The sequence below is a fragment of the Anolis sagrei genome, chromosome 5, assembly GCF_037176765.1.
Source record: "Anolis sagrei isolate rAnoSag1 chromosome 5, rAnoSag1.mat, whole genome shotgun sequence".
Taxonomy (NCBI): Eukaryota; Metazoa; Chordata; class Lepidosauria; order Squamata; family Dactyloidae; genus Anolis; species Anolis sagrei.
In genome coordinates, this window is record NC_090025.1 from 89,667,523 (window position 1) to 89,693,651 (window position 26,129).

At 42.3% G+C, this 26,129-nt stretch overlaps 1 protein-coding gene across 13 annotated transcripts in view; it reads left to right on the forward strand.

Moving 5' to 3' along the window:
- The window catches only part of PPFIBP1 (PPFIA binding protein 1), a 218,219-nt gene that overhangs the window by 50,568 nt on the left and 141,522 nt on the right, over nt 1-26,129 (forward strand). The gene's annotated exons all lie outside the window — the stretch shown is intronic.

Genomic DNA, 26,129 nt, shown 5'->3' on the forward strand with positions numbered 1-26,129 from the left:
TCCTAATAGTAATAGGAGCTATAGTGCAAGGCCACATATTCTCCAACTCTTATCTGTATTGTTCCTCCCTCTCCCCAATGTAAACTCGTTAAGGCCGTGATGGCAAACCTATGACACATGTGCCAGCACTGACATATATAGCCATTTTGATGACATGCAGCCGCATGCGGCTGCATACAAAGAAGTATGGGGCTGCATGCTGAGAAGAACGTTTCAACCTCGGTTCCTGCATGGCCACATGCAGTAGCCGAGGATGAAACATTTGCTCTAGTGTAGTGTAGATACTCTGTGCTGGAGGTCTGTAGACCAAGACAACAGAATTTCAGCACAGAGCGTTTAGTTAGGAGATCTTTGACCTAACTTCCAGCTGGTGGAGCAGGAAGCAGTGGAATGCCATGGGGGACACATCTCTGGGGCCCCTGTGATTGCCATTTCCAGCAACCATATAACCACAGCAACCATAATGCAATCTACTGTTCTGGGATGTTGTGGATTTCTAATTGAGCATCATTACTGAGATAAATGAAAGGGAGGCTGGGAGAAGAGAGGGCCTGTGCTATGGGTGCCGTTCCCCTCTATTAGAAATAGTGGCAGCCATCTTAATTTACACCATCTTGCAGCATAGTGCAGAGTCCATTTCACCACTATTACTGTTGTAGAATCATAGAATCAAAGAGTTGGAAGAGATATCATGGGCCATCCAGTCCAACCCCCTGCCAAGAAGCAGGAATATTGCATTCAAATCACCCCTGACAGATGGCCATCCAGCCTCTGTTTAAAAGCTTCCAAAGAAGGAGCCTCCACCACACTCCGGGGCAGAGAGTTCCACTGCTGAACGGGTCTCACAGTCAGGAAGTTCAGATGGAATCTCCTCTCTTGTAGTTTGAAGCCATTGTTCTACGTCCTAGTCTCCAGGGAAGCAGAAAACAAGCTTGCTCCCTCCTCCCTGTGGCTTCCTCTCACATATTTATACATGGCTATCATATCTCCTCTCAGCCTTCTCTTCTTCAGGCTAAACATGCCCAGCTCCTTAAGCCGCTCCTCATAGGGCTTGTTCTCCAGACCTTTTATCATTTTAGTCGCTCTCCTCTGGACACATTCCAGCTTCTCAATATCTCTCTTGAATTGTGGTGCCCAGAATTGGACACAATATTCCAGATGTGGTCTAACCAAAGCAGAATAGAGGGGTAGCATTACTTCCCTAGATCTAGACACTATGCTCCTATTGATGCAGGCCAAAATCCCATTGGCTTTTTTTGCCACCACATCACATTGTTGGCTCATGTTTAACTTGTTGTCCACGAGGACTCTAAGATCTTTTTCACACGTACTGCTCTCAATCCAGGCATCCCCCATTCTATATCTTTGCATTTCGTTTTTCCTGCCAAAGTGGAGTATCTTGCATTTGTCACTGTTGAACTTCATTTTGTTAGTTTTGGCCCATCTCTCTAATCTGTCAAGATCCCTTTGAATCCTGCTCCTGTCCTCTGGAGTATTGGCTATCCCTCCCAATTTTGATGTCGTCTGGAAACTTGGATGATCCTGACTTCTAAACCTTCATCTAAGTCATTAATAAAGATGTTGAACAGGACTGGGCCCAGGACGGAACCCTGTGGCACTCCGCTCGTCACTTCTTTCCAGGATGAAGAGGAAGCATTGGTGAGCACCCTCTGGGTTCGTCCATTTAACCAATTACAAATCTACCTCACCGTAGTTTTGCCTAGCCCACATTTGACTAGTTTCCTTGCCAGAAGGTCATGGGGGACCTTGTCGAAGGCCTTACTGAAATCCAGGTACGCTACATCCACAGCATTCCCCGCATCTACCCAGCTTGTAACTCTATCGAAAAATGAGATCGGATTATTCTGGCATGACTTGTTTTTGATAAATCCATGTTGACTATTAGCAATGACCGCATTTGTTTCTAAGTGTTTGCAGACCACTTCCTTAACAATCTTTTCCAGAATCTTGCCTGGTATCGACATGAGGCTGACTGGACGGTAGTTGTTTGGGTCATCCTTTTTTCCCTTCTTGAAGATTGGGACCACATTGGCCCTCCTCCAATCTGCTGGAACTTCTGTTCTCCAAGAACTCTCAAAGATGGTTGCCAATGGTTCCGAAATGACTTCCGCTAGTTCCTTCAATACTCTTGGGTGTAGTTGATCTGGCCCTGGGGACTTGAACTCATTTAGAGCGGCCAGGTATTCCTGTACGACTTGTTTCCCAATTTGGAGTTGAAGATTGGGACCACATTGGCCCTCCTCCAATCTGCTGGAACTTCTCCCGTTCTCCAAGAACTCTCAAAGAAGATTGCCAATGGTTTCGAGATTACTTCCGCTAGTTCCTTCAATACTCTTGGGTGTAGTTGATCTGGCCCTGGGGACTTGAACTCATTTAGAGCGGCCAGGTATTCCTGGACAACTTGTTTCCCAATTTGGGGTTGGATGTCCTCTCATCCCTCATCCACTCCATCTTGCTGAGGTTGAAGATGACCTTCTTTTTGTGAGAAGACCGAGGCAAAGAAGGCATTAAGCAGTTCTGCCTTTTCCCTACCCCTTGTCAGCATTGCCCCGTCTTCTCCTTGAAGAGGCCCCATCGCCTCCTTGTTTTTCCTTTTTCTACTGACATAAGAAAAGAATCCCTTTTTATTGTTTTTAATGTCCCTGGCAAGCCTGAGCTCGTTTTGTGCTTTAGCCTTGCGGACCTTTTCCTTACAGGTGTTGGCTATTTGTTAGATCCTCCTCCTCCTCCTGATTCCTCTTCCTCCCATCCCCAGAGGTGCCTCTCGCTGCTTCCTGCTTTGCCAAATCCTCCTCCTCTTCCTTTCCTGGTCTCCCCCTCCTCCGCCTCCTCCTCCGCTGAAGCAGCAGCAGGCCAGCAGTGCATGTCAGTTGAAATGGCATAGGTTTGCCATCAAGGGACTAGGAGCACCTCTGGGCCCATCCAGACAGGCCTTTAAACTGAGACCTGTCTTGATTTTACCGGAGGCGTCCAAATGATGCCACCGGTCAAACCAAATTATTTCAGAACAAAGCAGGGTTTGAACTACTGAAACACTACATAGGACTGCCAATGAAGATTGTTTAAAAACTTCCAACTAGTCCCTGCTTTGTTCGAAATTAATTAGATACCTGGTAAGACTCGGATCTTAGGTAAGATGTGGGTCTTACCAGTTGTGGCCCTGTGAGGATTGGGCCCGGGGACCACATCATGCTCAATCCACTAAGTCCGGCAGAAAATGGGGGGGGGGGGGTGATGAGGAAAATCCCTCCTTGGCTCCCCCCCATCCCCAATCTCCTGGCATGTCATTTCCTTGTGCCAGGAGAGTATGAGGCGGAACATAATGGCGCCCAGTAAATTTAAAAAACTTTTAAAGGGTTATCGTGAGAGGCTTTGGGGTGGCTGCATGCCATCCCGGTAGTTACTGGGATGTCATGTAAACACTACCCTCCCGGGAAAGCCTGGGTTTTTGGGGTGTGCGTGGGAGGACTTAAACGCATGCCGAAGCCTCTCAAACCCGCATTGGTGCACATTTTAGTGTGGAAGTGCCCCCTATCTTGTCTGGATTAAGTTTTTATTTGGTTGACTTCATCCAATCCATTATTGATAACAGACACTAGTTTTGGGTAATTCTCTCCTTCCTACCTAAAATACTTCCTTGTTTAGACATAACACTAGAACTCTCTAGGATTTGTTAGTTGTGATTAAGAGACTAAGAGCAGGCTTTGAGACATTCAGGTTTCCCAGGGATGGGGGTCATATCCTCCTCCAGATATCAATGGACTGAAATATTCAGTAGCCTTGTTGATGCCGCATTGAATTTTTGCCTTGATTGTTTGCCTTGTTTTTGCTTGATTGTTGTAAACCGCTATGAGTCGCCTTAGGGCTGAGAATGAAGCAAATAAATAAATAGCCCTTGCCATCATTCCCAGTGTAGAATGCTGGGACATGCAATCCAACAACATCTGGAAAAGCAATATTTTTATAGTCTGTTTTGTTATTTTTTATCCCCAAACACTTGTGTTATATTCCATTTTCGGAGCTTATCTAGCCAGAAGGGTTTTGATTTGTTATTTAAAATTGAAGCTTTGTCTTAGAAATAGCATATAACCTTAGCAACCAGACTGTAGCAGAAACTGGGCAGGGAGGACACTTTTTTGTATGTGAAGACAAAACAATGTGTCGGAAAGATCAAAAATACCTCTGGAATGTCAGTGGCTAATAGGGTAGTTCTCAACTGATAATGGAAATTTACTTTGGCTTGAAATCGGCATTTTGCTGCATAGCTTTCACAAATTGTTGAGTCAAACAAGGTGTTTCGGTCACAATGCAGGAATTCTCATGGATTCTTTTGTGTAGTTTTTAGGAAAGTGGGAGTGAAGCTGTCTCTGAAATAGTCACTAGAGCAGTTTGAAAAATGTATTATTGGCTTTCCTGATATGCTGAAGGATTTCTTGACTACGTTCATATCTTATCTGTGTTGCATCTGTATATTTGGCTTTCCCTTTCCACTTTTCGGTTAATCCTTTTCCCTATTGATGGGAATAACATAAATCTTCTTAAAATTTCTATCTTGATCTCCACTGACCTTCTTCCTTTTCCTCTGTGCAATTTAAAATATCAATTTGGCTACGTGAGTGTGTATATAAATGTACAAGAAAAGAAAAGTAGTGGGATGTACTTAATCCTAATCTCTCTCTCTCTCTCTCTCTCTCTCTCTATATATATATATATATATTAGCTGTCCCCTGCCACGCGTTACTGTGGCCCAGTCTGTTGATCTGGAAAATAAAGTAATGATATGTCATGTCTTTATGCTTGTGGGTAAACAGTATTTCTTGCTGTTTCTTTGTCAGTGTTGATGTGGAGAGTGTCTGGTTTGCCTACTCTGGAACATGCAACATATAATTGTCCTTCTTCAGGGGTCCCTTTCAAATCTACGACACTATATCTGTGTGTGAATCATATCTATCTATCTATATCTATGGCTGGATGGCTCTTTGTCAGGAGGGCTTTGATTACGTTTTCTTGCCCTGGAGAAAGGAGTTGGACTGGATGACATTGAGTATTTTCTGTTGGTCATGGGGGTTCCGTGTGAGAAGTTTGGGCAAATTCTGTCGTTGGTGGAGTTCAGAACACTCTTTGATTGTAGGTGAACTATAAATCCCAGTAACTACAACTTCCAAATGTCAAGGCCTAGATCCCCCAAACTCCATCGGTGTACATATTTGAGGATATGGAATATTCATGCCAAGTTTGGTCCAGATCTATCATTGTTCGAGTCCATGGTAGTCTCTGGATGTAGGTGAACTACAACTCCCAAATTCAAGGTCAATGCTCACCAAACCCTTCTAGTGTTTTCTATTGCTCATGGGAGTCCTGTATGCCCCGGCTGGTTCAATTCTATCATGCTATTTGATTGTAGGTGAACTATAAATCCCAGCAACTACAACTCCCTATCTATGTATCTATCTATCTATGTATCTATCTATATCTATGGCTGGATGGCTCTTTGTCAGGAGGCGTTTTCTTGCCCTGATGAAGGGAGTTGGATTGGATGGCCTTAAGTATTTTCTGTTGGTCGTGGGTGTTCTGTGTGGGAAGTTTGCTCCAATTCTGTCGTTCGTAGGGTTCAGAATGCTCTTTGATTGTAGGTGAACTGTGAATCCCAGTGACTACAACTCTCAAATGTCAAGGTCTATTTCCCCCAAATGCCATCTGTGTTCATATTTGGGCGTATTGAGTGATTGTGCCAAGTTTGGTCCAGATCCATCATTGTTTGAGTCCACAGTGCTCTCTGGATGTAGGTAAACTACAACTCCCAAACTCATGGTCAATGCCCACCAAACCCTTCCAGTATTTTCTGTTGCTCATGGGAGTTCTGTGTGCCAAAAAAGGTAAAGGTAAAGGTAAAAGTAGTCCCCTGACATTAAGTCCAGTCATGTCTGACTCTGGGGTGTGGTGCTCATCTCCATTTCTAAGCCGAAGAGCCAGCGTTGTCCGTAGACACCTCCAAGGTCATGTGGCCGGCATGACTGCATGGAGCGCCGTTACCTTCCCGCCGGGGCGGTACCTATTGATCTACTCACATTTGCATGTTTTCGAACTGCTAAGTTGGCAGAAGCTAGGGCTGACAGCGGAAGCTCACGCCGCTCCCCGGAATCGAACCTGCGACCTTTCGATCAACAAGCTCAGCAACTCAGTGCTTTAAACCACTGCGCCACCGGGGGCTCCTCTGTGTGCCAAGTTTGGTTCAATTCCATCATTGATGGAGTTTAGAATGCTCTTTGATTGTAGGTGAATTATAAATCCCAGCAACTACAACTCCCAAATGACAAATCATAATTTTTTGTGTGATGGTCACTTCTTGTATTGTGAGACGTTTTGTTGCCAAATTTGGTGTGATTTTGTTCATTGGTTCTTTTGTTTTTAAGTTACTAATTATGCACAGAGCATTTTATATACATATACACACACACACACACACATACTGGTTTTAAACCACTTCAGTGGATGTGTTGCAATAGCAGATGTGATATTTGTCTTTACTGTTCTAATGTAGCACAAATCCTATGTAAAATCATACTATGCATTTTTGACCTTAATATTGAAATTAGAAATATATACAGAAAGTTTCATGGCTGGAATTGCTGTAAGTATGGCCATGTTCCAGAAGCATTTTCTCTTGATGTCTTGTCTGCATCCTCAGGTCTGTGAGGTCTGTTGAAAACTAGGAAATTGGGGTTTATGTATTTGTGGAATGTCCAGGGTGGGAGAAAGAACTCTTGTTTGTTGGAAGTAGGTGTGAATGTTTCAGTTGGCCACCTTGATTAGCATTTGATGGCCTAGCAGTCCTCAAGGTCTGGCTTCTTACTGCCTGGGGGCATCCTTTGTTGAGAGGTGATTAGCTTTCCCTGATTGTTTCTTGTCTGGAGCTCCCCTGCTTTTTTTTACTGTTATGATTTTAGAGGGGTTTTTTAAATAGTGGTAGATCACTATTTTAAAAATAATGGTTTCTTCCTTTCTGTTGAAATTGTCCACATGCTTGTGGCTTCTCTGTGTAGTCTGACATGATGGTTGTTAGAGTGGTCCAGCATTTCTGTGTTCTCAAATAATATACTGTGTCCAGGTTCATCAGGTGCTCTGTATATTATTTATATGTTGGGTTTCCTCATCAGGTTCCCCATGTGGTCAGTGGTTTCCTTGATATATGGCAAGAACACTTTTCCTCTGGGTGGATCTTTGTCTTGACTCTCATGGCTTGTTCTTGGTCTTGCAGCTCTTCCGATGTTTGTGGTGGAGTATCCATTATCCTGTAAAGCCTAGTTTAGGCGGTTAAGTTCATCTCGGAGGAGGTGGGGTTCACAGATTCCTTTTGCATGATCTGCAATGGTGCTTTAAAAAAACTTGGATGATGGTTGGCGTTTTTATGTAGGTATCTTATCCATGTGTGTAGGTTTTCTGTAAATCGTGTGACCCAATTGTTGATCTGGTGTTGATGCTGATGTGGGTATATTTATAATCTTGTCTATACTTTTCTATCTCCTTATGAAATTATTGGAGAAGTGCCAGCTTAGCCTTGCAGTGAGGCAGCCAAGATAACCTCAGGATTTGTGCAATGTCCAATGTTTTATGTTATGTTGTTTACGGTTGATGTTTTATAATTCAGTGATTTTAATTTATTATTATATTCCATCTTAGTTGTGTTTTATACTTTGTGAGGCATTGAATTTTGCCATTTACCTTGTTGTGAAACGTTTTGAGTCCTACTTGGGGTAGAGAAAAGCAGTATATAAATGAAATATAATAAAGAAAGAAAGAAAGAAATAATACTCAGAGGTGGCATTTCTACATGTGTCGAGCCATGGGCATGAGCTTGCAGTTCTTTTTCTCCTGCTATCACTTGGAAACAATATTTGTTGTTGTTTGCTGCTAATATAGGTTTGGCATGTAGCAGTCCTCCATGAACCATTGTTTTCAAAAGCCCGCACAGGTTTTTCAGACTCAGGGATGTGGCTTCTATGATTGAATTGGAGTAATATATTTTTGCATGTGTTACTGAACTGAAGGGCAGCATATAGATTCTCTCAATAATTTTTTACTTCCAGTTTTAGTGAGGAGGGGGAGAGGAATAGGTAGCAGAGATTATGATTACTTCTCAAATCCTTGAAGAGGAAGAACAGACTTTATCCTACTGTCATCAAGATAACTTTTCTCTCAGACTGAATCATTGGAAGCATATAGCATTCAGCATCCTGTGGTTCCCTACTAGTTCCTTATTGCCTTCTGAACTTAGATTCGTATAGATGGCCTAGGAGGCCCTAAAATTACTCAGGACTAGGACGTTCAGATGGTCAGCACCGAAATCAGATTAACTACATCCTTTGCAGCCAAAGGTGGCGGACATCCATCCAGTCGGTGAAAACAAGACCTGGGGCTGACTGTAGCTCAGATCACGAACTTCTTATTGCTCAATTTAGAATAAAACTAAAGAGATCAGGGAAAATACATAGACCAGTTAGATATGATCTCACTAACATTCCTAGCGAATATACAGTGGAAGTGAAGAACAGATTTGAAGGACTAGATTTAGTAAACAGAGTCCCAGAAGAACTATGGACAGAAGTCCGCGACATTGTTCAGGAGGCGGCAACAAAGTACGTCCCAAAGAAAAAGAAAACCAAGAAGGCAAAATGGTTGTCTGCTGAGACACTGGAAGTAGCCCAAGAAAGGAGGAAAGCAAAAGGAAACAGGGATAAGGGGAGATATGCCCAGTTAAATGCGCAATTCCAGAGGTTAGCCAGAAGAGATAAGGAACTATTTTTAAATAAGCAATGCATGGAAGTGGAAGAAGACAACAGAATAGGAAGGACAAGAGACCTCTTCCAGAAAATTAGAAACATTGGAGGTAAATTTCAGGCAAAAATGGGAATGATAAGAAACAAAGATGGCAGGGACCTAACAGAAGCTGAAGAGATCAAGAGAAGGTGGCGAGACTATACAGAAGATCTGTATAGGAAGGATAATAATATCGAAGATAGTTTTGATGGTGTGGTGAATGAATTAGAACCAGACATCCTGAGGAGTGAGGTTGAATGGGCCTTAAGAAGCATTGCTAACAACAAGGCAGCAGGAGACGACGGGATCCCAGCTGAACTGTTTAAAATCTTAAAAGATGATGCTGTCAAGGTGACGCATGCCATATGCCAGCAAATATGGAAAACACAAGAATGGCCATCAGACTGGAAAAAATCAACTTACATCCCCATACCAAAAAAGGGAAATGCGAAAGACTGCTCCAACTTCCGTACAGTGGCCCTTATTTCTCATGCCAGTAAGGTAATGCTCAAGATCCTGCAAGGAAGACTCCAGCAATACATGGAGCGAGAGTTGCCAGATGTTCAAGCTGGGTTTAGAAAAGGCAGAGGAACGAGAGACCAGATTGCCAATATCCGCTGGATAATGGAGAAAGGCAGGGAGTTTCAGAAAAACATCTATTTCTGCTTCATTGACTATTCTAAAGCCTTTGACTGTGTGGATCATAATAAATTGTGGCAAGTTCTTGGTGGGATGGGCATCCCAAGCCACCTTGTCTCTCTCCTGAGGAATCTGTACAAGGACCAAGTAGCAACAGTCAGAACTGACCACGGAGCAACAGACTGGTTCAAGATTGGGAAAAGCGTACGGCAAGGCTGCATACTCTCACCCAACCTTTTAAACTTGTATGCAGAACACATCATGCGATGTGCGGGACTTGATGAATGCAAAGCTGGGGTAAAAATTGCTGGAAGAAACATTAACAACCTCAGATATGCAGATGACACCATCTGATGGCCGAAAGCGAGGAGGAGCTGAGGAGCCTTCTAATCAAGGTGAAAGAAGAAAGCGCAAAAGCCGGGTTGCAGCTAAACATAAAAAAACCAAGATTATGGCAACAAGAATGATTGACAACTGGAAAATAGAGGGAGAAAATGTGGAGGCCTTGACAGACTTTGTATTTCTAGGCGCAAAGATTACTGCAGATGCAGATTGTGGCCAGGAAATCAGAAGACGCTTACTTCTTGGGAGGAGAGCAATGTCCAGTCTCGATAAAATAGTGAAGAGTAGAGACACCAGACTGGCAACAAAGATCCGCCTAGTCAAAGCCATGGTATTCCCTGTAGTAACCTACGGATGTGAGAGCTGGACCTTAGGGAAGGCTGAGCGAAGGAAGATAGATGCTTTTGAGCTGTGGTGTTGGAGGAAAGTTCTGAGAGTGCCTTGGACTGCGAGAAGATCCAACCAGTCCATCCTCCAGGAAATAAAGCCCGGCTGCTCATTGGAGGGAAGGATACTAGAGACAAAGTTGAAGTACTTTGGCCACATCATGAGGAGACAGCAAAGCCTAGAGAAGGCAATTATGCTGGGGAAAGTGGAAGGCAAAAGGAAGAGGGGCCGACCAAGGGCAAGATGGATTGATGGCATCCTTGAAGTGACTGGACTGACCTTGACGGAGCTGGGGGTGGTGACGGCCGACAGGGAGCTCTGGCGTGGGCTGGTCCATGAGGTCACGAAGAGTCGGAGACGACTGAACGAATGAACAACAACAACAACAGGATGTTCAAGATACCTTTTCCACCTTTTATTTGCAATGCAACTTTTCACATTGACTAGACCAGGAATCCTCAAACTTTTTAAACAGAGTGTTGCTTAATGGCCCCCTGATGTTGGTGGGCTGGATTATAGTTGGAAAAAAAAATGAATTAATATCTGTGCACACTGCACATATCTTATTTGTAGTGATTTTAAAAAAAAACAATACAGGTGAGTGGAGGGTGGGATGGCGAGTGGACAGACATGCACAAGCCTGTGATGGCATATGTGCCAGAAGACGGGGCCCTGTATGCCCAGCACATGTGCCATAAGTTTGTCACCACTGCTCTAGATCAATAGAACAAATAGAATTCTCTGAATTGGATTAATGGGAAAGAAGCAGGAAGTACTTATGGCTTTTTATTTCAACAACCAATTCCTGATATGTTTTGGTTGTTTTGTAATGAGGGGACTGACTTCAAAATCAAACTATACTGTTCATAGCAATATTATTCTGTTTATGACTTCAGGAAACAGATATATTTCTGGTTTTGTGACTTTGGTCTTTATTTGTGCACGTGAGGTCAGAGGGTAAAATATTCTATTATTCTAGTTGCAGGGAAGTTTCAAAGGTGTCCTTCATGTCCCAAGAAGCAGTTGTTGTTTCTGCTGCTTTTTACATGACATTACAACATTACAACTCTTTTATCTGCCATTTTCTTCTTCTTTTTATTGTACTGAGTTTACCCTTGTAAATTACTTCTTGCCTTTCAGGAACTTTGAAAAGTAGGTTACTGAAAGAAGCATGTGTCACTGCTTTAAGTTGAGGGAGCTCTTTTCCTGGCATTCAAATGTTATTGCGAATGCAGAAGCCTCCTTTCCTGCAGGTGGAATGATGGGATAGCTTTTGATGTGTGTTGTACAAGATAGGATAAGAAAACTTGTGGACATATTATCACCAAGTGAAGCCAACTAATAATCCAAACTTTTCAGTATGTTAAATTTTATTCTTATTCTGTCATATTTAAATAGCTTAATGTATATTACCATATCTCTTTTGAAGGGTAATGTTCTGCCTGTCTGCATGAGGATTGAATCTCACATACCAAATTCTTAATTAAAAGATGAATGATTCAGTCTATGTATCAGTTTTAAGTTGTTTTTCCCCCCTTCCAACCAATTTATGTGTCATTCTACTAATTCACAAAAAGCACATTCAAAATATGCACTTCCTTTTTGTACATATTTTTTCCTTCATACCTCTCCCTCTTCCCCACCCATGTAACTTATTTGTTTATTTACGGCATTTATATGCCGCCCTTCTCACCCGAAGGGGACTCAGCTTTTCAGCCAAGAACTCAATCACACAATTCAGGGAAGTTCAGGGAACATAGTAGCAATATAGTAATAGTAGTAGTAATTATAATAATAATTTCATTGGTTACCTGTCTCTAAACAGAGCTTGAAATGGAGTGCAACATAGTTAAAATACATAGATAAGAACATGAGACCATTAAAACTCATATATTAAATGACAGAGACCTAAGATTAGAATACATTAAAATTATTCATACCAATAAGATGTAAATTGAACCTCATAGTTTAAAACTGACTGGGTAGCTCTGCTGGAAGAGCTAGGTCTTTAATTCCATTTTAAATTCATTTAGCTGTCAAATCTCCTCTGTCAGGACATTTCACAGTATAAAACTACTTGGATCTGAATGTTAGTCCATAACATATATAAGGGCTGGCTTGCTTTAAAATGTGGACCAGATGAAATTTTCCTCCACCTCTATTCATAGAATCATAGAATCAAAGAGTTGGAAGAGACCTCATGGGCCATCCAGTCCAACCCCCTGCCAAGAAGCAGGAATATTGCATTCAAATCGCCCCTGACAAATGGCCATCCAGCCTCTGCTTAAAAGCTTCCAAAGAAGGAGCCTCCACCACACTCCGGGGCAGAGAGTTCCACTGCTGAACGGCTCTCACAGTCAGGAAGTTCTTCCTAATGTTCAGATGGAATCTCCTCTCTTGTAGTTTGAAGCCATTGTTCCGCATCCTAGTCTCCAAGGAAGCAGAAAACAAGCTTGCTCCCTCCTCCCTGTGGCTTCCTCTCACATATTTATACATGGCTAGCATATCTCCTCTCAGCCTTCTCTTCTTCAGGCTAAACATGCCCAGTTCCCTAAGCCGCTCCTCATAGGGCTTGTTCTCCAGACCCTTGATCATTTTAGTCGCCCTCCTCTGGACACATTCCAGCTTGTCAATATCTCTCTTGAATTGTGGTGCCCAGAATTGGACACAATATTCCAGATGTGGTCTAACCAAAGCAGAATAGAGGGGTAGCATTACTTCCTTAGATCTAGACACTATGCTCCTATTGATGCAGGCCAAAATCCCATTGGCTTTTTTTGCCGCCACATCACATTGTTAGCTCATATTTAACTTGTTGTCCACGAGGACTCCAAGATCTTTTTCACACGTACTGCTCTCGAGCCAGGCGTCACCCATTCTGTATCTTTGCATTTCATTTTTTCTGCCAAAGTGGAGTATCTTGCATTTGTGACTGTTGAACTTCATTTTGTTAATTTTGGCCCATCTCTCTAATCTGTCAAGATCCCTTTGAATCCTGCTCCTGTCCTCTGGACTATTGGCTCAAATCCCTCCCAATTTGGTGTCATCTGCAAACTTGATGATCATGCCTTCTAGCCCTTCATCTAAGTCATTAATAAAGATGTTGAACAGGACCGGGCCCAGGACGGAACCCTGCGGCACTCCACTTGTCACTTCTTTCCAAGATGAAGAGGAAGCATTAGTGAGCACTCTCTGTGTTCGTCCACTTAACCAATTACAGATCCACCTCACCGTAATTTTGCCTAGCCCACATTGAACTAGTTTGTTTGCTAGAAGGTCATGGGGGACCTTGTCGAAGGCCTTACTGAAATCCAGGTACGCTACATCCACGGCATTCCCCGCATCTACCCAGCTTGTAGCTCTATCGAAGAAAGAGATCAGATTAGTCTGGCATGACTTGTTTTTGATAAATCCATGTTGACTATTAGTGATAACTGCATTTGTTTCTAAGTGTTTGCAGACCGCTTCCTTAACAATCTTTTCCAGAACCTTGCCCGGTATCGACGTGAGGCTGACCGGACGGCAGTTGTTTGGGTCATCCTTTTTTCCCTTCTTGAAGATTGGGACCACATTGGCCCTCCTCCAATCTGCTGGAACTTCTCCCGTTCTCCAAGAACTCTCAAAGATGGTTGCCAATGGTTCCGAAATGACTTCCGCTAGTTCCTTCAACATCCTCAAACAGTAATACTGGTACCAGGTCCTAACCCTGAAAGTAACCTGAGCCATAGTCATGATACAGACAGTCCCCGAGTTACAAACATCTGAGTTACAGTACCTTATCATACTGGGATATAATCCGTTGATCAGTATGCATCCCATATGTTTTAGGAGTGGATGCATACCGTATTGAGATGAGATGCATACTCTCCTCATCACACCTGATTATTACGATTCTTATTATTTGAAAATACCACAGAAGGCTGGCTCCTCTCAATCCATTCAAAATACCCCCTACATTACTCTGTGACCTTTAAACAAAGTATCGTTGCTGGTGGGACGTATACAGATTTTCCTATCACACATGAAAACAGCGCTTCAACAACGGAAGAATCTGTAGTATTTCAAAGAATGATTAGAATTCTGTCTGCAAATAATCCCTCCTTGTGATGCCTCACAGACGGATTCCAATGGAATACTGACTGAATGGGACAAATGACATGTAATGGAATTGACGAAACGGAATGGATTTACGGAACTCTGAGCGCTGAGCATAGGATTAGTTTACTATTGTTAGTGTATTGCTATGTACTGATGATTTTAATTTGTTAACTGTTTAAGTGCTGTATGTATGTATATTTGATACAGGCATCGAATTGTGCCTTCCTATGTAAGCCGCCCTGTGTCCCCCTCGGGAGTGAGAAGGGCGGGGTAAAAGTAAGTGAAATAAAATAAAATAAATAATGGGACCCATTTGAAATCATTCTCAAACAGTCTCAAAAACAGAGTATTTACTAATGTGATAAGGTCCCCAAACAACTCATAGTTAAGAACAGGGGTGAGACCATATGAAGTGAGAGAAATCTACCTGTTGGAAGGGAAATCCACTTCTGAAAGAGTCATCATGGGGAAAAGGTGTCTCCAAGGAAGCTTGATCCCCAACCCTTGCTTCCACAACAAGCCAAAATTTTCAAAAGCCAATTATCACAGGGACAAGAAGTGAGGCGAAATCTTCTGAACAGAGGCACAGAAAGTAAAACAACCACCACAGGGGTGTAAACCCTTCCCTATACTATCCAAAGCTTAAAAACCCTATAGTTTTGGCAGGAGCTACTTTTAAAAATGTCATTGTTAACAACCTATATTTTTCAGAACTTGGGAACTGCTTGTTTCAGGGAAGCCAAAAGGAATCAGAGCATGGGATTATGGTGTAGAGAAAGATAGTTGGTAGTGTAGTGGTTATATTTGTGAATTAGGAGTAAGGCAGGATTATATGAGTCTACACTGCCATGTAATCCAGTTTAAAGCAGATAATCTGAGATCAGATACTGGGTTATATGACAGTGTAGATCCAGCCTAGTACAGGAATGTCTGAGAGACCAAATTGACCCCCTTCACCCAACTGACAGTGTCATTATCCAAAACCCCCAATGGTCCCTTCTTCCAGATCAGTAATATCAACAACAACAGATCTATTCAACTTTAGAATCACCTCTCCTTTTAAATGTAAAAATATTCTTGTTTTACTGTCAAGCAGATTACCAGACTCACCTCCTAGTGCTTACTTAGGCAATTCCTCGTTGTCCGAGTAGGATTGTCCTCCAAGATTTGTGTACTGGCAGTGGGTACGTAGGTGACTGTGGAGCCCTATTCTTGATCTGCATGTTCTCCTGGAGTGAGGGCATCGGTTTCCAGGTGGAAGGCGGTCCTGGTCAGAGTTGGCTTGATGTGCCTACCTCTTGGCATGTTTCTCTCCTTCACCCTCCATTCGTGCCTCTTCAAATTCTACAACACTGCTGGTCACAGCTGACCTCCAGCTAGAGCGCTCAAGGGCCAGGGCTTCCCAGTTCTCAGTATCTATGCCAGAGTTTTTAAGGTTGGCTTTGAGCCCATCTTTAAATCTCTTTTTCTGTCCTCCAACATACTGTTTTCTGTTCTTGAGTTCAGAGTAGAGCAACTGCTTTGGGAGATGGTGGTCTGGCATCTGGAGAATGGCGGAGGACCATCGTTTCAGTGCTGGTGGTCTTTGTTTCTTCTAGCATGCTGACATTTGTCTGCTTGTCTTCCCAAGTGATTTGCAGGATTTTTCGAAGGCAATGCTTACGGAATCGTTCTAGGAGTTGCATGTGACGTCTGTAGATAGTCCACGTCTCACAGCCGTATAGCAGGGTTGGGAGGACATTAGCTTTATAAACAAGCACCTTGGTATCCCTACGGATGTCCTGGTCCTCAAAAAATACTGCATTCAGAAAAATACTGCACTCGCAGAGCTCAAGCTGTGTTGTATTTCAGTGTCAATGTTGACTTTTGTGGAGAGGCGGCTGCCAAGGTAGCGGAAATGGTTGACATTTTCTAATGTTACACCATTAAACTGTATTTCTGGCACTGGAGAGGGATTGGCTGGTGACTGCTGGACGAGCACTTTGGGTTTCTCGATGTTCAATGTCAGACTGAGCTTCTCGTATGCTTCTGCAAAGGTGTTTAGAGTGGCTTGTAGGTCTTCTTCTGAATGCGCACAGATGATGTTGTCATCAGCACATTTGAGTTCTATAAGAGATGTTGTTGTAACCTTGGTTTTGGCTTTCAGTCTGTTGAGGTTAAATAAATAGTTTGTCATCTGTCCGATAGATGATTTCTACTCCGATGGGAAGCTTCCCATCAACAAGATGAAGTTTAAACCCCTAATATTAACTGCTTGTTAATGACAGAAGATATACAGTTTCAGTGAAAACCTATCACATTCTTAAAAAGTAAATAGCATTTTTGTTGCTTTCTCACAGCAGCTGTGGGGACAGTGGATGGGTAAGGATGTCAGAGAAATAGGCATTGGCTCTACATAGAGCCTATTTTCCGTGCACACTCACTTTGGGATTTAACTAGTTTCAGTCTTTGCCCTCTTATAAAGCTTACCAGGTGGCCTTTGACTATTTCCTATCTCCCAGCCTGACTCACAGGATTGTTTTGAATGTAGAAGATCGTCTATATTTTGATGTTAATCTGTTCCTTGGTGTGCGTGTACATTTTTGGAGGTATTGCTAAATTGCTACTTTCAGTGCCAGTTTTCAAAGTCGAATAAAAGATAATACCAGATTGTACTGGTAAATACAAAGATTTTATTGGACCACAATTTTGGATTGAGTTAGATGATGTTTTAACTTGGCGAACTGTTTTTATATGTATTTTATAAATATTTATTATGTATGCCATTTTAGTATGTGATTACATTGTATGGTATTGAATCTTTGCTGTTGGAAGCCGTTCTGAGTCCCTCCACGGAGGTTGAGAAGGATGGGACAGACATGTTTAAAATAAATAAATAAATAAACCCTTCTTATAGGCTTTTAGTACAAGAAACATTGTCAAATGTGAGGTTGTAGTTCACCCGAAAAGGAGCAGCTTTATCCATGTTGGTGTAGGATATTATTGTTTCTGCTGATTCAACTGAGATAGTTGCAAAGAATCAAGTTGTGAGGGACTTCTAAGGATTAGATAATTTGAATTTATTAGTCTGTTTTTCATATGCGTAGGGTTGGAGAGGATATTGACTTTCAGTATGGAAATGGCACCTGGGGATGCCAGGTATTTTCTTGCTACTTGACTGGCTGCTTTAGCTTTATACTATATTTGCATTTATAGGAAATGTTCCATTACCAAATATGACTTGTATGAGGCTTAATCCTTAGGAATGTACATCATCACAGTGGTATACATTTTCAGTCTCATGAACAGGAAAACTTTATACTCTGGAAGAGATGGTGCTTACAATACTTTTCATAGATTTTATTTTTATCTTGTCCTTTTCCTGTATTATATTTAGAATCTAAATAATTTGCATCAATGTGTCTGATCTGCCAAATGTTACTCACAATGACTGATTGATTGTAGTTATATTGTAAATTTATATGAGTTTTTTCAATAGTTGAGATTACTAAAACCCAGTCTCTTTTAGTTTGCAAATCAAAAATCCTGATTATTTGTTATATTTAACCTTACATCTAAAACACTCTTTGCATGTTTTGTAACCTCTAGGTAAATAGGTTTTTTTTCCTTTGGTGGTTTGAATATTGGACTAAGGCCCAACAAAGGCTAAAATCCCCCCAGGGCCATGGAAACTCAATGGGTGACTTTGGGTGAGTTAGAAAGAAATACAATATCTTTGTAGTGCAAAAAGTAACATTTATTTATCATTCCAAAATAAAAGTTTGAATGGGGTCATTTAGGAATGTTTGTTTAAAAGAAAATTTAAAATTGACTAGTTAGAAGTAATGCAATTAATTACTCTTTTAATAACAAAAAGTCATTCCAGCAAGTTGCTTTAAAAATACATTAAGCTGTGCACATAATCTACTGAAATCACACAAATCCCACTTAGATTTTTTATTTGTCGTGTCAGAACAACCAGTCAAATTATATTACATTTCTAACAGAACAAAGCAAACAAGCAGATTACAAAATTTGTGAGTATGAGAGTTGATTAAATGTCCTTTGACCAGTATCTGGCCACTTGGAGTGCTTCTGGTGTTGCTGCAAGAAGATCCTCCCTTGTGCATGTGGCAGGGCTCAGGGTGCATTGCAGCAGGTGGTCAGTGGTTTGCTCCTCTCCACACTCGCATGTCGAGGATTCTACTTTGTAGCCCCATTTCTGAAGGTTGGCTCTGCATCTCGTGGTGCCAGAGTGCAGTCTGTTCAGTGCCTTCCGGGTCGCCCAGTCCTCTGTGTGCCCAGGGGGGAGTCTCTCATTTGGTATCAGCCATTGGTTGAGGTTCTGGGTTTGAGCCTGCCACTTTTGGACTCTCGCTTGCTGAGGTGTTCCAGTGAGTGTCTCTGTAGATCTTAGAAAACTATTTCTAGATTTAAGTCGTTGACGTGCTGGCTGATACCCAAACAGGGGATGAGCTGGAGATGTCTCTGCCTTGGTCCTTTCACTATTGGCTGCTACTTTCCGGCGGATGTCAGGTGGTGCAATACCAGCTAGACAGTGTAATTTTTCCAGTGGTGTAGGGCGCAGGCACCCCGTGATAATGCGGCATGTCTCATTAAGAGCCACATCCACTGCTTTAGTGTGGTGAGATGTGTTCCACACTGGGCATGCATACTCAGAAGCAGAGTAGCACAGCGCAAGGGCAGATGTCTTCACTGTATCTGGTTGTGATCCCCAGGTTGTGCCAATCAGCTTTCGTATGATATTGTTTCTAGCACCCACATTTTGCTTGATGTTCAGGCAGTGCTTCTTGTAGGTAAGAGCACGGTCCAGAGTGACTCCCAGATATTTGGGTGCGCTGCAATGCTCCAGTGGGATTCCTTCCCAGGTGATCTTCAGAGCTCAGGATGCTTGTCTGTTCTTGAGATGAAAGGCACATGTCTGTGTTTTAGATGGGTTGGGGATCAGCTGGTTTTCCCTGTAATAGGCAGTAAGAGCACCTAGAGCTTCGGAAAGCTTCTGTTCTACCATCTCAAAGCTCCCTGCTTGAGCAGTAATGGCACGATCATCAGCGTAGATGAAACTCTCTGTCCCTTCTGGCAGTGGCTGGTCATTTGTGTAGATGTTGAACATGGATGGGGCAAGCACGCTCCCACTTAGATGCTATGTACAGGAATCACATCTTGGCCCTAAAGTTTGGATTCCATGTCAAAGGATATGAAAATTATTTCCAGTGTTACTGAAAAATTTCTACTCAGCACCTATGCAGAAAAAAATGGACTTGGACTTTTATGGAATTAAGAAGACTATTTCGATGGATATAGAGGAAAAGAAAGTGCTAACAAAGTGTAAAATTAAGGCAACCTGTCACGGATTCCTTAAATTCCCATTGCAGTCCTCGACCACCAAACAGTCTGTGCTGCCTAATAAGTCAGCCACAAAAACCTATGACATATTGTTACCATGTGTCTTCAAGCTGTTTGTGACTTATGGTGACCCTAAAGCGAATCTGTCATGGATTTTTCTTGGCAAGATTTGTTCGGAGGGCAGTGGCGGTGGCTGCGGGGGGGGGGGGGGGGGAGAGAATGTGATCTATCCAAAGTTATTTAGTGGTTTTCCATTGTCAAGCAGGGATTCAGACCTTGGTTTCAAGAATTGTAACCCAGTACTCAAACTGCTAAACCATACTAGTTCTCTCAAAATGTGTTAAATCTTTAGGTTGCCAAAAGATGTAAATTATCAAATAAATTATTTGAAAAATATTGGTACATATAAACCTTTTGCAAAGACCATATCAGGGCTTTGCAGAAAGGTTCCATTCACCCATGAGAAAAAAGGAATGCAGTCCCCAAGTTATGAACAAGATAGGTTATGCAAGTTTGTTCTTAAGCTGAATTTGTACAGGTAACTCCAGCCAAATGTTTGTCCATCTGTCTGCCTGACTATCCATCCATCTATCTATTCTATCTTTATCTTTGGATAGCACAGGGAAGGGTTTGTTTGTTTTACTCTCTGTGCTTATTTAGAAGATATCACTTCATTTTTTGTCCCTGTGATTTTGAAAAATGTGATTTGTAGTGGAAAGAAGGGTTGGTGATAGAGCTTCAGTTGATATACACCTTTTCCCCATAATAATTCTTTAAGGAGTGAATTTCCCTTCCTAGGGGTCGATTTCTACAAACTTCCTGTTATTTCACCCTCATTCATTTGGAAGTTAGATGTTTGTAGCTTGGGAATTGGCTGTACCTAGTTGTTTCCTTACCTATTTTGGGACTTGTGGTTCTCTTCCAGCTCCATGAGTCTGTGTTTCCATGTTTATTTTACTCCAGCTTCTCTTTTCACCAAGGACATCCCATTTGTTTATCGGACACAGGACAGGGAAATGTTCTGCTATATAGTTGTGACCATAGCAAGTTGGAAATCTGCATCCCAGGTGTGGTTACCACTTGCCAGTGTCTATAGGTGAATTCTAATAAATGCCAGAGCTTCCTGGTGAGAGTAACACTTAACCACAAAGTGAATGTCTATGCTAATATTACTTTGTAGTTTTTTTTACTGAGGAAGCATGAGTTCGATGTGAGAAAGGCAATTCACAGGTTTTGGAAGCTCAGTAATTTGATTTTCTTCTCACACCTTGAAGTATGAAAAGTTAATGAAAGTTGTTTAATCTCCAAAGTTCATTATAGCCAAGAAAAGGACTCTTAGTTGCTTCAAGAAGCTTTCAATTAGGTCCCTTAATGTAATCTGTCACTCAAACCTGCTCTCCCTCTTACTCCTAAAGATAGAGATGACAGAAAATAGAGGCAAGTGAGGTTTGCTAAGGCTAAAGGCACTATGGTATGTGAGCAAAGTGTATACAATACTCAAAGAATTTACAAGAATGCTCCGAAGAACAAGAGTGTGTTAAAGTGATTCAGTGTAATAATATACAGTAGTAAGAAGGAGGATGATTTGACATTGGCATAGGCACCAAAAATAGTAAGGGTTTTTTTAAAGACTGCAGCACATGTTTTGATTTATATTCATTGTCATAAGTAACTTGAATTCACTCAGCCCTTTTTAGATTAAGGCCTTAGACGGTATGCATAGTGATCTAAATGGATTATTATCCCAGTGTGATAAGATCCTGAGATTGACCCAAAGATAAGTTAATCCAGGTTTTATTGGATTGATTTTTGACTACAATTTCTACATGTATTCATGATTATATACAGTAGATTTTATTCTTGAAGATTCTGTTGATACAACAGCCCTAGATTTACTGCATAAAATGTGAAAATCCAGCATACCTAATGAAGTCAATTATCTTAGAAAACTCCCCAAATAGAAACGGAATTTCTAAAACAATGTCCCCTTTAGCACTGGCTGTTTATGCAGATTCTAGTAAGCAGAATTTATGGAAGATTGTGTAATCTTGCATCGAGATCCAACAGCTAATTGACAAGAAAAGGAAAACCTTCCAAACCTGGCAGAGAGACATCAACTGTGCTGCTAAGAAAAGGATCTACGCTGGTGCAAAAGCTGAGGTCCAAAGAAGGACAAGAGAACTCAGGAACATCTGGTGGACAAAGAAGGCTGAAGAAATCCAACACCTGGCACATACCCATGATGCTCAGGGATTTTTCAAAGCCACAAAGGTCATCTATGGACCAAGAAACCATGGCATACAGCCTCTACGCTCATCAGATGGAACCACACTCTTGAAGGACCAAAAATCAATCGCACTACGTTGGAAAGAACACTACCAAAGCCTCCTGAACCGCAGCTCCAATGTGGCCGAAGAGGTCCTCTCACAAATCCCACAACAACAAACCAGGGATGAGCTTGCAGCACCGCCTAGTTTGGAAGAAGTCAGGAATGCCATCAGCCAACAAAAGAATAACAAAGCCAGTGGACCGGATGGGATCCCTGCTGAAATCTTTAAAGAGGGAGGACCTGAGCTGACACAACAACTCCACCAGCTCATAGAAAAAGTGTGGTTGACCGAGAAAATCTCAGCAGATTTCAAGGATGCCACCATCATCACCCTCTTCAAAAAAGGGGAACGAACAGACTGCGGAAACTATCGAGGTATCTCCCTTCTGACCTCCGCTGGGAAAATCCTCACAAGAATCCTTGCAAACCGCCTTCTGCCCCTCTCAAAAGACACCCTCCCAGAATCCCAGAACGGCTTCCGCCCCTCCAGAGGAACCGTGGACATGATTTTCACTGCATGACAGCTCCAAGAAAAATGCAGAGAACAAAATCAACATGGCATTCATCGACCTTGCAAAAGCATTCGACACAGTGAACCGCAGCGCTCTCTGGACCATCCTCCAAAAAATCAGGTGCCCTAACAAATTTGTGAACATCCTGCGGCTCCTCCATGATGACATGATGGCAACAGTCTTGGACAGCAATGGCTCCCAAAGTGACCCATTTAAGGTGCAATCGGGTGTCAAACAGGGATGTGTTATTGCCCCAACTTTATTCTCCGTCTTCATCGCTATGATACTTCACCTTGTTGACGGGAAGCTTCCCACCGGAGTGGAAATCATCTATCGGACAGATGGCAAGCTGCTTAACCTCAGCAGACTGAAAGCCAAAACCAAGGTTACAACAACATCTGTTATAGAACTCCAGTATGCTGACAACAATGTCGTCTATGCGCATTCAGAAGAAGATCTACAAGCCACTCTAAACACCTTCGCAGAAGCATACACGAAACTTGGCCTGTCACTGAACATAGAGAAAATCAAAGTGCTGTTCCAGCAGTCACCAGCCATCCCCTCCCCAATGCCAGAATACAACTTAATGGTGTAACATTAGAAAATGTTGACCATTTCCACTACCTTAGCAGCCACCTCTCCACCAAAGTCAACATCGACACCGAAATACAACACCGCCTGAGCTCTGCGAGTGCAGCATTTTCCCGAATGAAGCAGAGAGTATTTGAGGACCGGGACATCCGTAGGCATACCAAGGTGCTTGTCTATAAAGCTATTGTCCTCCCAACCCTGCTCTATGCCTGCGAAACATGGACTGTCTACAGACGTCACATGCAACTCCTGGAACGATTCCATCAGCGCTGCCTCCGGAAAATCCTGCAAATATCTTGGGAAGACAAGCGGACAAACATCAGCGTGCTGGAAGAAGCAAAGACCACCAGCACTGAAGCAATGTTCCTCTGCCATCAACTCCGCTGGACCGGCCACGTTGTCCGGATGCCTGACCATCGTCTCCAAAAGCAGTTGCTCTACTCTGAACTTAAGAACGGAAAACGGAATGTTGGTGGACAGGAAACGAGATTTAAAGATGGCCTCAAAGCCAACCTTAAAAACTCTGGCATAGACACTGAGAACTGGGAAGCCCTGGCCCTTGACCACTCCAGCTGGAGGTCAGCTGTGACCAGCAGTGCTGCAGAATTTGAACAGACACGAGTGGAGGGTGAAAGAGAGAAACATGCCAGGAGGAAGGCGCGTCAAGCCAGCCCCGACCGGGACTGCCTTCCACCTGGAAACCAATGCCTTCACTGTGGGAGAAGATGCGGATCAAGAATAGGGCTCCACAAACCCACAAAAATAGTCATCAAGGAAGACCATCTTACTCGTCCAACGAGGGATCGCCTAAGTAAGTAAGTAAGTAAGTAAGTAAGTAAGCTATTGTGTCCCCCAGACCTGCCCTTTCTTTGTCAGGAGAGACGTTAGAGCCTTGCTGAACTTTACCAAGCATTAGACTTTTTAAGAATGTAAGCTGATGGATTAACCAAAGTTGAGTGGCTGCAGACATGGCGGGGGGAGGGGTGGAGGCTAATTGTTCATTTAACTTAATGAATGAAGTTATAGAGGAGCGAATCTCAGCATAGTAGCTCCTTACTGCAATTGCTCTATGAGCCCCTTGTTTGTTTGAGTGGCTTTACAAACCAACATAAAGCTATTGCTTTCTGCTTGGTCTGGATTCTGAAGCAGTACTTGGAAACTTAGCTTTCAGTGTTACTTTGTGAGGGGTGAGCAGGTCATTCTTTAATCCTATTTGTGCTGAAAGGTATTATGTTCTGTTATTCATTAGTAATGTGTTAATAATGTGTCACTTTTAAATTAGAATAAAAATCTATCAAGGCTCCAGGACCTCTAAAAGAACCTTTTAGAGTGACAAAAGACCCCCACACGCCTCAAATCCTCAAACCTTATTATTTTTATAGTAATTATACTTGTGGCTCATTTCTTAAACAAATAGAAACTGATGAGTGTACTATAAGTGGAGTTGAAGCCATTTCCAATATGTTTTGAATAGACCTTTAAGAAAAAAGTTATCATTCATATTCTCCACACTGTGAAATGCTGCATGTGTTTATTGTCTTTCTCTAGCAATTTATTTATTAGCGTTCTCTAGCAGTTTAAAAACCCCAAAATATAGAAAAATATAGAAAAGCCAAGTAGAAACAAATATGAAAGTGTACAACAGTGATAGGCAAAGGTTTTCTTTCCAAATGTCCCCAAAATGCCCTTTGGGGACATTTCACCACATTGTTGCCCCCTTCCCCAGAAATCTAAAAAGGTTATAAGCTTACTTTCACATGGAAAACTATGTAGAGGGCCTGTTTGACCTATTGGATGAAGATGTTTTACAACTATGCTGCAAATACTGAGAGTTCCCAAACCTTTGCAAAACCCTATAAAATGGGCTGGGGGTGGAAGCAGTTGTGGTTGATGCAGAAGCTGCTTTTTGTCCTTGGGTATCTAAAGCCGAATATCTGACATGGAAGTGACAGAAAGTCCCCACCTACACCAATCTTTTAGATCAGTGTGATTTTTGGTCAGCCCGCAGATAGCTGTACAATACCCATGGAGCAATCTGGTTTAATCCAGGAACTGAAATTTTATTCATTTTTTTCTATAAAACTCTTAGGTTGCCATGAATAAAAACCCCTTGTCTGTAATGGTTAAGCCCCTTGTTATTCTACAAAGATGTCCTGCTGCAGCTAGCAAGACATAACTCCGAAGTACGTGGCTTGTGGATTAACTTTACATCTGCCAGTTTACGAAGAGAACAGATGTTTCTTAAACCAGAATATCTAACAGTGCATGCCTATTAGAATCATAGAATCATAGAGTTGGAAGAGACCTCAAGGGCCATCCAGTCCAACCCCCTGCGAAGAAGCAGGAAAATTGCATTCAAAGCACTCCTGACAGATGGCCATCCAGCCTCTATTTGAAAGCTTCCAAAGAAGGAGCCTCTACTGTAGGAGGCCTCAAGGGTCTCTGAGTAAGGGGCTTTGAATGAAATTGACAGCAAAAGAGAAACATACCCTTTCTCAGACTTAAAAAGAGCAATATGGAAGAAAATGTTTTTAAGAAACAAGATGTGACATGTAGAAAGTACTTCTTACACAGGATGCTTGTGGTTAACTTCAAAGGTTGTGGTAAAGTGCAGAGTATGCATGTACAAGAAGGTACTTTCCATCAAAAGGTCAAGGGAGAGGGGCTGGAAAGAGAGTACTTTCCATGAAAAGAAAATGTTCTCTTTTGTTAAAGGTTAAAAATTGTTGATGTCAGGCAGTGGTACTTTCCCCTTTTTGTTTACACTATAAAGTTTGCAGATTTCAAGGGAAGAGCGCAGCAGTCACTTGAAGGGTAACTTCTGCGCATGTTGCCTGCCTGTCTGTTTTCTTCATGAAGAAATTAAAAATAAAACCTTGTTTTTTTGATCTTTCATTGGGACTGTCTCCTTCCTTTCGTGCTCCTGCGACGTGGACCTAAAAAGATCCAATTTAGGGTCTCTAACACCACCACACTCTGGGGCAGAGAGTTCCACTGCTGAACGGCTCTCACAGTCAGGAAGTTCTTCCTAATGTTCAGATGGAATC